Consider the following 15847-nt stretch of genomic DNA (forward strand, 5'->3'; position numbering starts at 1 on the left):
GATTTGGAATCATTTCTTTGCACTAGATGTGGTGTTGTGCCTTATCTTATAAATTTTTATTGGTCAAAATATGTACTAGGGGGCGAAATTCTACATCAATATAGTGATGTATCCTAATATGCTCCAATATTTAACTTAATAGTCCAAAATAATCTCAAATTAACAAGGGAGAGTAGCAGAGGTAATTAGTTTACCCTAGATAATTTTCGGAGAAGACACGCGACTTGGATTGGTTCAATTCGACCATTTGATTTTTCAATCTTTCTCTTGAAATGATGTCTCTTTCTCTCTCTATCACACTCTTTTTCTTAAAAATGAATCTCATTCTCTCTAACACATTTCTCTTCTCTTCTTAATTACAAAGTAATTATTTTCCACTCTCTAAAATTATCATTCTTTTTTTCTTCATAATTCGGTTTTTTCTTTAGAAAAATATTTAGGTGTTGACTAGGCTACACCTATCTTTATGGAATATCTAGGTTGCATTTAACCATTATCGATTTTTTTTTACATTAAACAACTTTCCCTTCATGTGAAGGATGAAAACTAAGTTTGTGACTAGAAAAAATAAAATTGAAAAGCTTGTGTAAATGACAAACTGCTGGCTAGTTAATTTTAATGTGGTTCATTAATTTTGAGTCAATCATGAAAAATTGACTATCAAATATATTTATAAACTATAAAGACAAAAAATCGTATTTAGATGAATTTGAAAAAAAATATTTTTTTAATTTATTTTTATTTAAATTCTTTGGATTAAAATAGGGTTTAAAATACATTTTAAAAGTGTTTTAAAAATTATTTTGGTATAAAAAAAAATTATTCAGTTTCAACGTTAAACCCTTGAAAGTTAAACTAATTGCACTCTAAATTCATTAGAGACTAATTTTTGTGCATGGAGAATGTAATAAGGGGGCTGTTTGTGTTGCTAAAGAAAGCCAATTAAAGAGTGTTTGGCTTAGTTCTTTTCCTAATTGGGTTATTGCTGTAAAGGACTTTTGCCTCATTCTACCCTTCTGGCGTAATAAAAGTAGAAGATGATATATATCATTTTTATATTAGATCTGGTTTATGGGTTAGTATTTTATCATATTAGGTTATTTTATTAATTTGGACTCTATTATGCGATTTATTTAATTAAGACTCTAGATTCCTAATTGAGTATGGCTTAATGGGTAGAAGCTTGCTACTAGTTAATTAGGGTTTAATAAGAACTCTAATTGAACTTTTATAGTATATGAAGAGAATTTAGGGCTATGACCTCCAATGTACCTAAACGATTCGCATTCAATCTCTCTATAATCTCATCTAAGGAGAGATCCCACCTAGAATATACGGAGTTTTGGTTGAGGAAGACAATAGTCACCTTGTAATTACCATCAATCTTGCAATAGAATCTGATATGTTATTTGTTCTTGACAATTTAGCATGAATGAACTAGGAATAATTTTTTTAGTATAACTTTTTTAGGAATTTTATCTAACATTTTAATAGAATCTTTCATAGTAAGCACTAAATTACTACGAAATAAATACAAGTGGAAGTGTGTGGATTAAATTTTGCTTTGTGAATGTTCAGTAAAAAAAATAATTTAAAAATTAACTATGTTGTTTTTGTCATACACCCCTCCTAGAAACCCTTCCTATCGTAGGAGAAAATGTGAAGACAGTTGATGCCAACTCTTATTTGACATCAACTATTCATCCATAACCCTCAATCTGCTCAACAGAAACTTAAGCATCTAATAAACATTATAAACATCTATCTCATACTATCCAAAACAGCATAAACAGATACCAAGCTCAACAGTAAAGACATTAACATGCTCATATACAGACCATGGCCTCGTCCCAAAACTATTTTAGGTCCCTAGTATGTACATGAAAAACAACCATTAACAAGCTAAGTTAACCTCACTTCAACCCTTGAATACTGAGTGGCAAACTAGCAGAACGGCTATCCTTTGGGATGTTGACCGCTACCTTAGAAAAAAAAAACATTGGAAAGAGTGAGCTACTAGCCTAGTGAGTGACTACTTTTAAAAGTACTATTGAGCATCAATAAAACCTCAACTTCCATAAACATCAGGGTTTAAAACAATTATTCTCATATACAAGAAAACACGTAAAACATTCAAACCTTAAAAACTCATCATCAATATTTTTATTGAAAATCCTCTTCATTAAATCTTAGTTGAGAGAGAACTGCTCAATCTCTCAACGTCAACCCTTAGCTGATGTAGAGTAATCTCAATACATTCAGCGTCGATAGTAACTTACATACGTGCATGTGGTAATATCCTGAATAACGTCATACCTTAAGTATCAGGGTCCCAAATATCTTCATACCTTCAATATCGGGTTTCCTCATGGTAACACCATAACTCATCTTTTGGAAAATTAAACTCAACCTTTGAAAAATCAAGCATTTCATTAAAATAAGTCTTAAATGCATACATCATGAAATACTATCATAAGTTAAGGAATGCTAGTTAACGTATGCTTCATAAATCTCATTGTTCAAGAAAGCGTCCACACATCAACCTTCATACAAGCGCATGCATTGGAGTAGTACTTTTAAGAAATCATGCTATGTGTTGGACAACTCATCGCATGGCTAATCGTTCATGCATGGAACTTTGTTAAGAAAACATCATGAAAACTAGCTCAATAGTAAATCATGCGTTAAAAACTCGTCTAAGAAAACATTCATAAACTTGTCACTTACTGTCTTAGGCTACTTCCTCAAAGGATGATAGGCTTCTCTGATTTGCATTTGTCCTGTAACATCAATAAATATCTTTAGTTAAAACTATTAACTCCCTCATAATATTAACTTACATTCTTAAATTTAACATTACCCTTTGGACAACCTTCATGATTTCCATCGTATATAAAGCTTCATCGCATAGCCTACTTCATCGTAATATGATAAATATACAAGTTACCTTGTGCTCAGCTCGTAAGTAACAATGCGCTCACTTAGGCTCTAGGACACGCCCATGGTGCTTATGCGTTAAACACTTGCTAGCACTTCTCTTAGCGCACCCAGTCGATATCCTTCTTTCTGTTGCAACTTGGCGCTCACCTTGTGCGCACACTCCTAAGCCAACGTTTGTGTTCAATCGCACACAACCTCACTTGTCAGCTGCGTGCTTATCCCTCAGATATAGTTGCCTTCTTATTCAAACATCAAATTTTCATATTCAACTTCTAGCCTTAATAACTTGAATTCTAGATGTTATTTCATAGAAATTCCTTCTAAGAACTTGTTCTTAAACATCTTAACTTCCTTACCTTAAAATTTGAGCCTCTAATTCCTCTTGTCAAGCTCAAAATTTATCAAATTTCTCTTGTAAGAGTGTATCAACATGCAGCCGAAGCAACAAGGATTAATAAGCATTCAAATTCATTAATTTTGGCAGAAACTAAAGCATGTTCATGTAATAGAAGAAGGTTTGTAGTCATACCTTTGTAGGACTCTTCAAGATCTTAATCGACAGCGGTTGTCTTCTCCAAAATGCACTGTGAACCACCTCAAGATCTTCCCCACTATCCTCTTGGAGCTTTAAAACGAGTTGTGGGACTCAAGAAAAACTTGAAGCAATGGATAAACAAGGAGAAGCTCACTGCACCACACTGCTTGAAGAACTTTTCTTCAACCCGAAATTTTATCTAAAATTTCTTTAGAATGCATGTCTCAAATTCACTCCAATCTTCTTTATTTATTGCATGTGAACATACAAAGAAGATCACTACATGAGTTGCAGCTCATGCTTGGAGAAAATAAAGAGAAAGGAAATGGTGTTTGTGTGAGTAAGTAAAAGATGGTAATGGAAAAACTGTTTTTCCATTTGTGCATGTTTCCAATTTTCTATTTTCATCAAAACCGATTTCAAAATCAATTTTGATTTTAAAACTGAAAATTTTATTAATTCTATAAAATTAATTTTTGCACAAATCCATCTTCATATATTTAAATCATATTTAAATATAAATTCTCCTATTCCGTTTAATTCTAATTTGAACATTTCAAATTAACTTATCAAACTACTCTAAAGCTTATCCATTTACGAGCTAGTAGGGAGACCTCGCAGACCTACAGATTTTGGGCTCCAATGATCCGAGATTAATCGGCTAAACTCATTAGACCGAACTAACCCCCACTCGTTAACTAATGGGTCACTCCACTATAGCCCATAGTTGAACTCTCCTCACTATAGATATATTATGTCCACTTTATATAACCATAATTAGTAAGTCGATCCTTCACAGGTTGTTCATAATCACAGTTGGGTCAAGATAACTGTTTTATTTCTGTGAATACATCTTGTTCCTTAAGTTCCCACTGACCCTTTAATGAACAATATTGATTCATAACACCTATGAATCAAATCCTTTCTCTATCATAAGAAGGCGGGGCCCCGATTGTTTAAAACCTGGAATCAGTACTTAAGAGAACAACCTATGTGCTAACCCTAAATCGGGTAGGAGTGAATTCCATCTTGCAGGGTTATGTCCCCAACTATTCATCCGGTATTATCCCCAAAATGGGAGGCCTATTGAGCAATGTTGTTGGACTACTCTCACCGTTTGTAGATCAAAGGATAATCCCGAACAAACAGAAGTTCATAGCTACCTCAGTATTAAGATTGAGTTAACCTAGGTTACTTAATAAATGAAATAGTCAGTTTTAACAATAAACGGTCGTTATAAAGAAAAATGACTATTTTCATGGTCCAGTCTATATGTAAACTCATTGCATAGGATGCCCACACTCACATGTCTCAACATGAACGATCTGTGGATCACATCGTTTGTAGCACTTTACAACTTCTCGTAACAACTACAAAGTGGGTCGCATCCAATAGTGTTACCAAGATGAGATACCCAATTTCATCCATATACTTATTAGACCATTTAGGCTATATACCGTTAACTTGATCCTGTTTATGTCACTACATAAAGTTACAGTATTCAGACTATACATGGATATGTTTATTGGATTTTCATAATAGAATGCAAAAAATTAACAACTTATCATTACTGATAAATAGAATGTTTAACACGAACTGCAAGTTCTAGGGCATTCCCAACATATCCATCTACCCGAGGAATTTTAAAGTTGAACACTTAGGAAAATCTTCAAACTTCAGCTCAAATTCGTGGGAAACTCCTTCTGGCAGTCCTGGAATGCCTTCAACATTACATATGGGAATCTCCTTCTGGCAGCCCTAGAAAATCTCCAATCTTTCAAAAGCTTGGGTTTATAGTTTTAATATCTAATATAAGAGATTTTTTAAAAATATTGGCTCCAGATTATTTTAATGGTGCTAAAACAAGTAGAGCTCAGCTGACATATGATAGTATATTATTGACTACAAGATCTATAGTTCAATTCTCCTTATCCTATTATATCAAAGAAATTGTTTTAAATGAAATAAGTATTTTTCTTTGTCCCTTTTGAGACATTCGATAAAATTGGAATGATACAAAGAAGATTCGCATGGACCTTGTGCAAGAATGACATGCACACGTCTAAATGTATAATATATCAAAAGGTGAGGATGTGGGAAAACTTTTTTGGACACTTTTGTCCATTCTCCAATTTACTAATTCACAAAATATGCAATTAAAGATTAATTATAATTAGTAAATAAATAATTAATTAATTTTTAGAAACAAAATAAAAAATCAAATGGTTATCAAACAGAGCCTTTAGAATTCAAAAAGTTTGTAACTCTCCACGTCTAATATCTATAAAAATAAGTTTTTCTTGATCACCATTTTTCAAAACCCAAAGGTTCTTTCTATCTATTTTGTTATCTCAATGCATTTTTCCTCAAGTCTCTTCCATCTTCAAAGTATCTCAAGATGTTACATTCAAGTAGCAAAGAAGACATATCTCACATATCTATATTTCGAATCTTAAGATTGTAGTGTGACGCCTCAATTTTGATGAAGTTGAATTAGACTGTTTGTCTACCCATTGTTATTAAGAAAAAAGTGTATAGCTAAAATGTTTTTTGTTGATGTTTTTTTATATAATCGTTCTATTGTTTAAATATTTGTTGAAAAAAAAAAAAGAAACATTTTTCTATCTATTTTAAGGAATATGTATGGATTTTGTTTGCTACTTTTTGAGTTTTCTTAATTTGTATATTATTATTTTATTTAAAATGATTATGAGAAACAAAATAGATCAACCTATTACATGCTCATATTCCTTTTGTTAACTAAAAAATCATGTATCTTGTGTCTAAAATTTTTTAATCAATTATAAATAATAGTAAATTAATTATCAACAATTTGTTAAAAATAAAAATGTTGTAATTATTAAAAATAAAAATAAAAGGAAGGCCACAAAAAGTTTTACTCCTTCCTTCACAAAGAATTCCAAGAAAGTTTCTTTAATTATAATAAGCAACTTTTAAATAATATTTTAAATACCTATTTTATTTTTATTTTTTTAACAATAAAAATGTATATGTCTTTGTATGTGGTAAAACACTAGTAATATTAAATGCTCAAATCAAATTATTGGGAATGACTAACATAGCAAAAGAAAAAACATGAATTAATTGTTGTTGATTATTCCAATAATTAATTTCAATTAATTCTAAAACCGTTAAAAAATTAATTTCAAAATAGATTTCTATTTTCAGAAACAGATATCTTTTATTTAATAGCTCTTAATTTTGAAAAGAAAGATATAGAGCAATTCTTATCTTTCCTATTCATATGTTTTCCTCTAGATATATCATTTTCTAAGCATAGTTTTCATTGATTTCAATCTATTTTAGGGTAACTACACGCCTGAAATTGGAAATTATGTTGACCTTGGGAGCAATCGGCATAACAATTAGCACTGAGGACGCAACGTATATGCTTTCAAGGCGATGGTTCTTCCACGGCGCAGCAACTTTTCGACATCTGTTTCTAGCAATCTGAAAGCAATTATCGTTTTTATTTTTTTCTTCAAATGTTTATCAGACCTGAAAAGTGCAAAGACCCACACACCAGAGACATTTCGTCGATGGGAGACTTAGATATGCTTGTTTAGACGAGTTCAACACCAAACGAAAAAGACCACAACCATTTGGGTTTCCGTTTGCTCTTCATTTTCTAAGTATAAATTTGAATATTTCATAAGGAAACATATCTGAACGAGGTGAGAAGCGGTGAGCGGCAGAGATCTAGGCAAAACTAAGATGTTGCAATTGGATCAGAACGATGGTAAACTGCAGATTTACAGCCTAAAAATCAACAGATCTGAACAATAAAGGCGTTCAGCGACGCAGTGGAACTGAGATCTTGGACAAAAAGAGAGATCCACGTGCGAAGATACCATGATGGTAGATCTGATACCACTGGAGGAAGACGAACATGGAACAATTGCAGATCTAGTTTGTAGAAGGGGTGGAAGACAATCGATCAGAGCCAACACTAGGTACCAGCGGCGGAAGACGAGAAAATTGGGGAGGCAATAGTGACTGTGCAAAGAATTTGTTGGGTTTTATACCCTAAAACTCGTAGATAGTAAGTACTATTAATTGACTACCATCAATAAAGACTTATAGATGTTAATTCAATGAATGTAATTATTGAAGGAACTCAAATGAGAGAACCTTGAGAGGAAGCGGATCGACCAAATTCCATAATTTATTGAATAAAAAGTTTATAGTAAACAAGAAAAAGAATATGCATTGAAATCTAAATTATAGCATGCTTTATAAGAAAAGGGTTTCAAGAAACATCACAACCTTTTCTTCACATTTCTCCCTCTAACAAAGTCTCGAACTTCTTGAAGACCTTTTTCAAGACAACCTCGAACCAAAACCGGACACTACCACAATGGAAATCTTGGTATTCTCACATTGAGAACTCATGAGTGGTGGCTCTGACTATTTTGGTTAAGAGGGAAAGGTTAATGTGGAGGAGGAAGAAGATTGAGAACTTTTGCAGGAACACTCAAAGATAGAGAACACTTATGTCTTCTCTCAATCGTTTAACAACGTCAACGTTAAGAACAAAGAAGAAAACAATTTTCTTTTAATTCTCTTTTGTCAAATAGAATCTAACCACCACCACTAATATGGGTGGGGAGAAAATATGGGGAAGGGAGTTGACTCCCTTCCTTATTATCAAAATAATAATAATAATATAAATATAAATATGATAACTAACTTATCATATTATATATATGTTGGATTGGCATCAGCATGTAGCAGAGGCGAATAAGATCCATAAGCACTCTACTTGATTAATTTTGGTAGAAAAGAAATCATGCTAAAACAGAGTTTAATGGGTTTCAAGAACATACCTTTCAAGAACCGTTGAAATCTTGATTTCCAGCTATAAATTCCTCCAAATCTTTGTGTAGACCACTACAAGATCTTCCCTACTATTCTCTCAGTGCTTTAGATTGAGTTGTGGGACTCAAAATAAGCTGGAATCAAAAAGAATTTGAAGAAAGCTCACTGTATCAACCCATTGAAGAAAGCTCACTGTATCAACCCATTGAAAAACACATTCTTCTCAAGAATTTTTTAGGAAAAATTCAATCGGTTCATCACCTTCACTTCACTCCAATCTCTTCAATATATTGCAGACTATCATGTAAAGAGATTTGTTGTATGGGATGCAGCTCATGCATGGAGTAAATGAAGGTTGAAGGTGGTATGTTCCTAATGAGCTAGTTGAAGATGAAGATGAAAAATTTAATTTTTCATTTTTGTGTAATTTCGTTTCCAAAATTCAAAATTAATTTTAAAATCATATTTTATTTTTATTAATTTTACAAATTCATTTCATAAATTAATTTTATAATAAAATTAATAAATAATTATTTAAACAATTTAAATAATTCTAATTAATTTAATATCCAATATAAAATTAATTTTTACACAAATTTATCTTCATATATTTAAATCATATTTAAATGTATTTTCTCCAATTCCGTTTGATTCTAATTTGAATGTTTCAAATTAAATTATCACATAAAGCTAATCCATTCCCAAGCTAGTAGGGAAACCTCGTGAACCTACAGATCATGGGCTCCAACGATCCGAGATTAGTCAGCTAAACTCATTAGACTGATCTAACCCCCATTCGTTAACTAATGAGTCACTCCACTAAAGCCCATAGTTGAACTCCTCTCACTGTAGATATATTATGTCCACTCGATATAACCATGATTAGTAAGTTAACCTTTCACAGGTTGTTCATAATAACGGCTGGGTCAAATCTCTGTTTTACCCCCCAAAATTACCTCTTGTTTCTTAAGTCCCCATTGATCCCCTAATGAACAATTATTTTGTGATCCAATCAACAAAACCGAGCCCCTCTCATGCCAAATGAGAGGGCAGGAACCCATGTTCAAGCCCCAGAATCAACACTTAAGGGAACAACCTCTCTATTGTCCCTAAAAACTGGTAAGAGTGAATTCCCTTTTGCACCCTATGTCCCCAACTATCTATCCAATCTTACCCCTGAAATGGGACTCTTATTGAGTCGGCGCTGTTGAGCCAACCCTCACCTATGCAAATCTAAGAGTAATTTCAAATAAACAGGAGTTCATAGTTAGCTCAGGATTAAGGTCAAGTTACCTAGATCATCGCTTTGAAATAGTCAGTCTTAAACAGTAAACAGCGTTATAAAGTAAGAGTGACTCATTTCGTGGTCCGATCTTGTATAAACTCTTTTGCACAAGGACACCCTCACTCCTCATGTCCAACATGAACGAATTAGGATCACTTCGATTGTACCACTTTACAACTCCTTGTCACAACTATAGAGCAGACCATATCCAATAGTGTTACTAGAATAAGGTATTCAACCTTATCCATATACTATAGATCATTTTGACTATTTACTCGAACTTGATCCACCTTTATGTTTCCACATAAAGTTCAAGTACTCATCCAATAGTCAATAGACTTTTAGGTTTATTGGATTTCTATTCAAGCAATCGATCTATTCAATAATACCTTTATTGAATTTATCAGAATAAATTTCATTGTTTACATACCACGAGTTTTAGGACATAAAACCTAACAATATATATATATTAAATTATATGTTATATCAAATATAACATATAACCTATAGTTTTAATATTGTATCACAGACAATATAAATTATAGTTTATTTTCTCCATTATATGGCATTTAATATAAATCTTATTTATATTAAATTTAACAACTATGAATCTTATTCATAGAAAATATATTTGAATCTCATTCAAATATTTAATTCCTCCCATTATGCTATAATGTATCAAATATATTATGACAATTATATCACATATAATTAAATCAATTTAATTATATCATATATAATTAAATTCTTTTATTAATTTGAACAATTCAAATTAATCCAAAAACTGATTCTCAACTAAATCTTATTGAGCTACCAAGGGGACCTCATGGACCTGTAGCTTAAAGCTCCAATGTACATAAATAATTAATTAAATTCTTTAATTACATTATTCACCATCCGTTAACTATCGGGCACTCCACTAAAGACTGACAGTTGCACTCTTCACACTACATATATATTTCTGTATCCGTTGGATATAACCGACCAACAGTACGATGACCCTTCACAAATTGCTCATAAGTACAACTAGGCCAATTACCATTTTGCCCCTGTAGTTACATTTAACTCCTTAATGATCAATGATCGCTCTAATGAACAATAGATCATAATCCTACTATGACTAAATCCCAATCGGGCCAGGAGAGTGAAAGATCTCATACCGAAAGTTCCATGAGCGGGTTTAGATCGATCCGATTTCACGGTGATTGAAATACAAACGATATACATTCAACACATACAGTTATGCATATAAACCTCATTATCGGCATGCTCAGAATACAATAAGTAACAAGGAAAGGGTTCATACCAAATGAAGACTCTCTTCGAATGTCTAAACCTTAAGCAGCGAAAAACCTCCCATAGATCTACCAGCACCTGGCGAGTATGTCGACTGCAACAGCACGATCAGAACGTACACGAACAATGCAGCGGCGACGACACCACCACAAGAGAAACCTGGGTATCCTCGGCGTCAAAAACCCAAAGAGTGGGCTTTGGTGAGTTTGGTAGAGGACGGAGGAGAACGCGTCGTGTAAACGATAAGCAAGTGGGAGACGAAAATCTGCTATCGTATAGCGGAAATGCTTATCATATAGTAGAGCTACATGATCGTGTATGAAAGACTGAACGATCATTTAGGAAAAACGTATACGATCATTTAGAGAAAACGTGAGGCAGACAATCATTTCGACGAACGAGCTTCTATCGTATAGGCTCTCGCAATTGCTTTCACGGATTCTTTTAGGTGCGGATGATAATACAAAAACACAATCGATAAAAATGAAAACGATTTTCATTTTTAATACGCCGGTTACCATAACCATCGAGCCCACTTCTCACGTCCAAACGTGGATAAATTCGCTAATTATTAGATAATTAATCAATTAATTTAATTAATAAATATAATCATATTATATTTATATCCTATAGTTTGATATCATATATCTACTCTAGTATTTTCTCCTCTACTTGATATAAATCATATTTGTATCTAATTTCCTACAAAATAATGTATCTCATACATTTAGCTAATTATATCATAATTAACCAGTCCAATTATATCATATATAATTGAACTTCCTCTTGTCAATTTGAACATTTCAAATTAACCCAAATACTGGTTCTCGACTTTATCCAAGCTACCTAGGTGACCTAATGGACCTGTGGCTCGAAGCTCACACGGTATGTGAATAGCTGACTAAACTCTTTAGCCACAAGATCCACCATCTGTTAACTATCAGTGATTCCACTAAAGACCAACAGCTGAATTCTTCTTACCACAGATATATTTTTGTGTCCATCGGATATAATCAATCATGATTACGATGACCCTTCACAAATGCTCGTAAGTACAGCTAGGCCAATTTACCGTTTTCCCTCTGCAGTTACATCTCACTCCTTAAGTACCACTGATTCCTCTAATGAACAATACAACATAGTCCAACTATGTGTGAACACCTCTTGGGCCAAGAGAAGATGTGTGGCGCCACATCGTTCAAGCCCCAAAATCAGCCCTTAAGGGAGCCATCTATCTGCTTACCCCTGCCTTGGGGAAGGAGTGAACTCCATCTTGTGTAGTTGAGTTCCCAACTCCCAAATCACACAAATCCCCAAAATAGTAGGTTTGAATCGGCGACCTGGCCACTCGTACCCATATAAATCAAAGGATCGCCCTCAATGGCAAGAGTTCCCAACTCACTCAGAATTGAGGTCATGATACTTATGGTCATCCTAGTAAAGTGAAGTCTCTGTCATGAACGGTGTTATATAACGAGACATTAACACTTGTGACCATTCTACAAAGCGGGTCGCGTCCGTAACATTACCAGGATAAGGTTTCCCTCCTTTATCCATTTACTACAGACCATTTTGGTTATCACTCAAGACATGATCCACTTGTATGTCACCACATACATGCTTGAGTCACATACAGATAACCAGGAATTTTATGTTTATTGGTTTGTGGTAAAGAAAATAAAACAATTAACTGAGCAAAATACAAGATGTGAAGTAAATATCATATATTAACATCACAGGTGTTCGTATATACTGTTTACAAACTATAGGACAAGAGATTTTAGGGCATCTACCCCAACAATCTCCCACTTGTCCTCAAGCGATGTGGGGTGTACAAAAACTTAGTACAAAACAATAAACTAGAGCACATAAAAGCACAGTACAATAAAATCTCCCATTTGCCCTAATTCAGCCGCGGGCGATCCTATAGACCCATGCTCTGTAGTTGACCCTCAAACACTGTAGCCATGAGAGACTTCGTAAACGGGTCATCAACATTCTGCTCGAAGCGATCTACGTGACGATCACGTCCTCTCATTGCACTACCTCGCGGATCAGATGATACTTCCGCTTTTTGTGTTTGTCGCGTCGGTGATCCTTGGCTCCTTGGAGTTCGCCACTGCCCCTCTATTATCAAAATAGAGGGTAATGGGCCTAGACATATCTGGAACAACTTTCAGGTCTGTGAAGAACTTCCTGAGCCAGACGACCTTCTTAGCAGCTTCGCAAGCTGCTATGTACTCCGCCTCCATAGTGGAGTCAGCGATGCACCCCTGCTTAGTGCTTCACCACACTATAGCTTCTCCATTAAGAGTAAAGACTGACCCTGGTGTGGACTTGCGAGAGTCCTTATCAGTCTGAAAGTAAGAATCTGTGTATCCTGTAAGGATCAAATCCATCGAACCATACACGAGCATGTAGTCTCTCGTTCTCCGAAGATACTTGAGGATGTTCTTCACTGTGGTCCAGTGACCCTGGCCTAGGTTAGACTGATACCTACTGACTATGCCCATAGCGTAGCAAATGTCTGGACGAGTACAGAGCCTCGCGTACATCAAACTGCCAATGGCAAACGCATATGGGACCCATCTCATCTCTTCAAGTTCATGAGGCATCTTAGGACACATTTCCTTAGACAAAGTGACTTCATGCCAGAACGGCAGTAGGCCCCTCTTGGAGTTTATCGCTGCAATTCGAGTACTTAAGCTAACATGCTTGTTCAATATTACGGAGTTCCTAAATCATTTGCTAGCTTTGTTTGTCATATAGCGTCTCAAATGTAAAGAAATATATATCCTAAAACAAACTAACTCTTCCAAATCTTTATTTGGAATTTGGTCGCTAACACAGTCCTTAGAGCATCAGAGACCTTACTCATTCTGCAATGATAGGATATGTCTACATACAATTAATACTCGTCTACGATAAATACTAAGAAAGACTACTGAGCGTTGATGATCTTTTTGTAGACACAAGGTTCATCAACGTTTTGCAAAGCCATACGACTTGATCGCAATATCAAATCGTATGTTCCAAGATCGAGACGCCTGTTTCAGTCCATAAATGGACCAATTCAGTTTGCAAACCTTTTGCTCTTGACCTTGAGCTATGAATCCCTCGGGCTGCACCATATAAATAATCTCCTCAAGATTTTCATTCAGAAAGGTCGCCTTGACATCAATTTGCCAGATCTCATAATTATAATAACTGCAATGGACAGGAGGATGCGGATCGACTTTAACATAGCAACAGACGAGAAAGTCTCCTCATAGTCAACTTTCTCTAACTAGGTATAACCCTTTGCCACAAGTCGATCCTTGAAGGTCTATACCTTCCCATCAGCACCCTGTTTGCGCTTGTAGATCCATTTACAACTTATAGAGCGAACCTCATCAGGCGGATCTATAAGATCCCATACTTAGTTGAAGTACATCAACTCCATCTCGAGATCCATGGCCTTGACCCATTCATCCTTGTCAACATCCTCCATTTCCTTCTTATAAGACACGGATCCTCAACGTCGCCATCTTCTACCATAGCAAGGATTTTCGTGAAACCCAGATAGTGAACGGGTGGTTTCGAAACCCTCCCACTACGTCGAGGTTCCATCAACTCTTGAGGTGGAACCGACCTACTGGATGAACTCCCATCAACAACTCTTCTTGATGTAGTAGGCTCTTCAACAACTCTTGTTGCAGTTTAAGTAGTTTCATTGGAAAGCTCACGCAACACAACTTTGCTTCGTGGACTGTGCTCCCTTATATGATCCTCCTCAAGGAAAGTAGCGTTTGTTGAAACAAACACCCTATTTTTCGTTGGATCATAAAAATAACCGCCTTGTGTACCTTTGGGGTAGCCTACAAAGAGGCATAACCTCGACCGTGGTTCCAAATTATTGGGATTAGCCTCAAACACATGTGCAAGGCAACCTCAAATGCGGAAATGACGTAAACTAGCTTTACGCCCGTTCCACAACTCTAGAGGTGATCTTGCAACACTCTTGGAGGGAACACAGTTGAGTATCTACAACGCAGTCTCCACTACGAAACCCCAAAACGAGTTCGGTAAGGAAGCGTAACTCATCATCGAGCGAACCATGTCTAACAAGGTCCTATTTCTTCTCTCCGCTACACCATTCTACTGAGGTTTACCCGGCGTTAAGAGTTGGGAAACGATTCCATGTTTTATTAAATAGTCCTGGAATACGGAGTCCAAAAACTCTTCACCTCGATCTGAACGAATTGTTTTAATCCGTCTATCTAATGCATTTTTAACTTCAGCCTTGAACTCTTTGAACTTTTCAAAGGATTCAGACTTCCGTTGTAAAAGATAACCATACCCGTACCTGGAGTAATCATCAATAAACTAATGAAATACTCATAGTCACCTCGGGCTCGCACATTCATAAGACCACAAAGGTCAGAATGTACTAACTTAAGAGGCTCCTTGGCTCTAGAACCTTTTCCAGTAAAAGGCCGTTTAGTCATCTGACCTCAAAGCAAGATTCGCACACTGGCAAAGAACTTTTCTCTAACTCACTTAGAAGTCCATTCTTCACCAATCTCTCAATCCTATTGAGATTGATATGCTCTAAACGTAGATGCCAAGTTTGGGCATTTTATTTTGGAGAAATTCGTCGACGTTTTGATTGAGTTACGGCAGTTCTGAACATTTCAGTATTATGGAGGGAATTAATGGCTAACGGCCTTAGCACATATAAATTCGATTCTAGATTTGTTGTGCAAATAAAAACATCATCTTTATGAATAAACGCTTTACTCAAATTAAAAGAAACGATGTATTTACATTGCAATAAACACTTTACAGAAATAAGGTTCCTTTTTATTTTAAGAACTATATATACATCATTTAAAATTAGAAACCTATTCTGTAAAGCTAATTGGAGTCCTCCCACTGCCATAGCTGAACGTGCCTCGTGCCTACTCGCATCA

At 35.0% G+C, this 15847-nt stretch overlaps 1 non-coding gene across 1 annotated transcript; it reads left to right on the forward strand.

The window, feature by feature from the left end:
- Positions 1-5455: 5455 nt before the first annotated feature.
- On the forward strand, positions 5456-5558 carry LOC120087445. Its single transcript, XR_005484585.1, has one exon. It is a non-coding gene; the product is annotated as a U6 spliceosomal RNA (small nuclear RNA).
- Positions 5559-15847: the final 10289 nt, after the last annotated feature.

The sequence above is a fragment of the Benincasa hispida genome, chromosome 9, assembly GCF_009727055.1.
Source record: "Benincasa hispida cultivar B227 chromosome 9, ASM972705v1, whole genome shotgun sequence".
NCBI classification, from domain to species: Eukaryota; Viridiplantae; Streptophyta; class Magnoliopsida; order Cucurbitales; family Cucurbitaceae; genus Benincasa; species Benincasa hispida.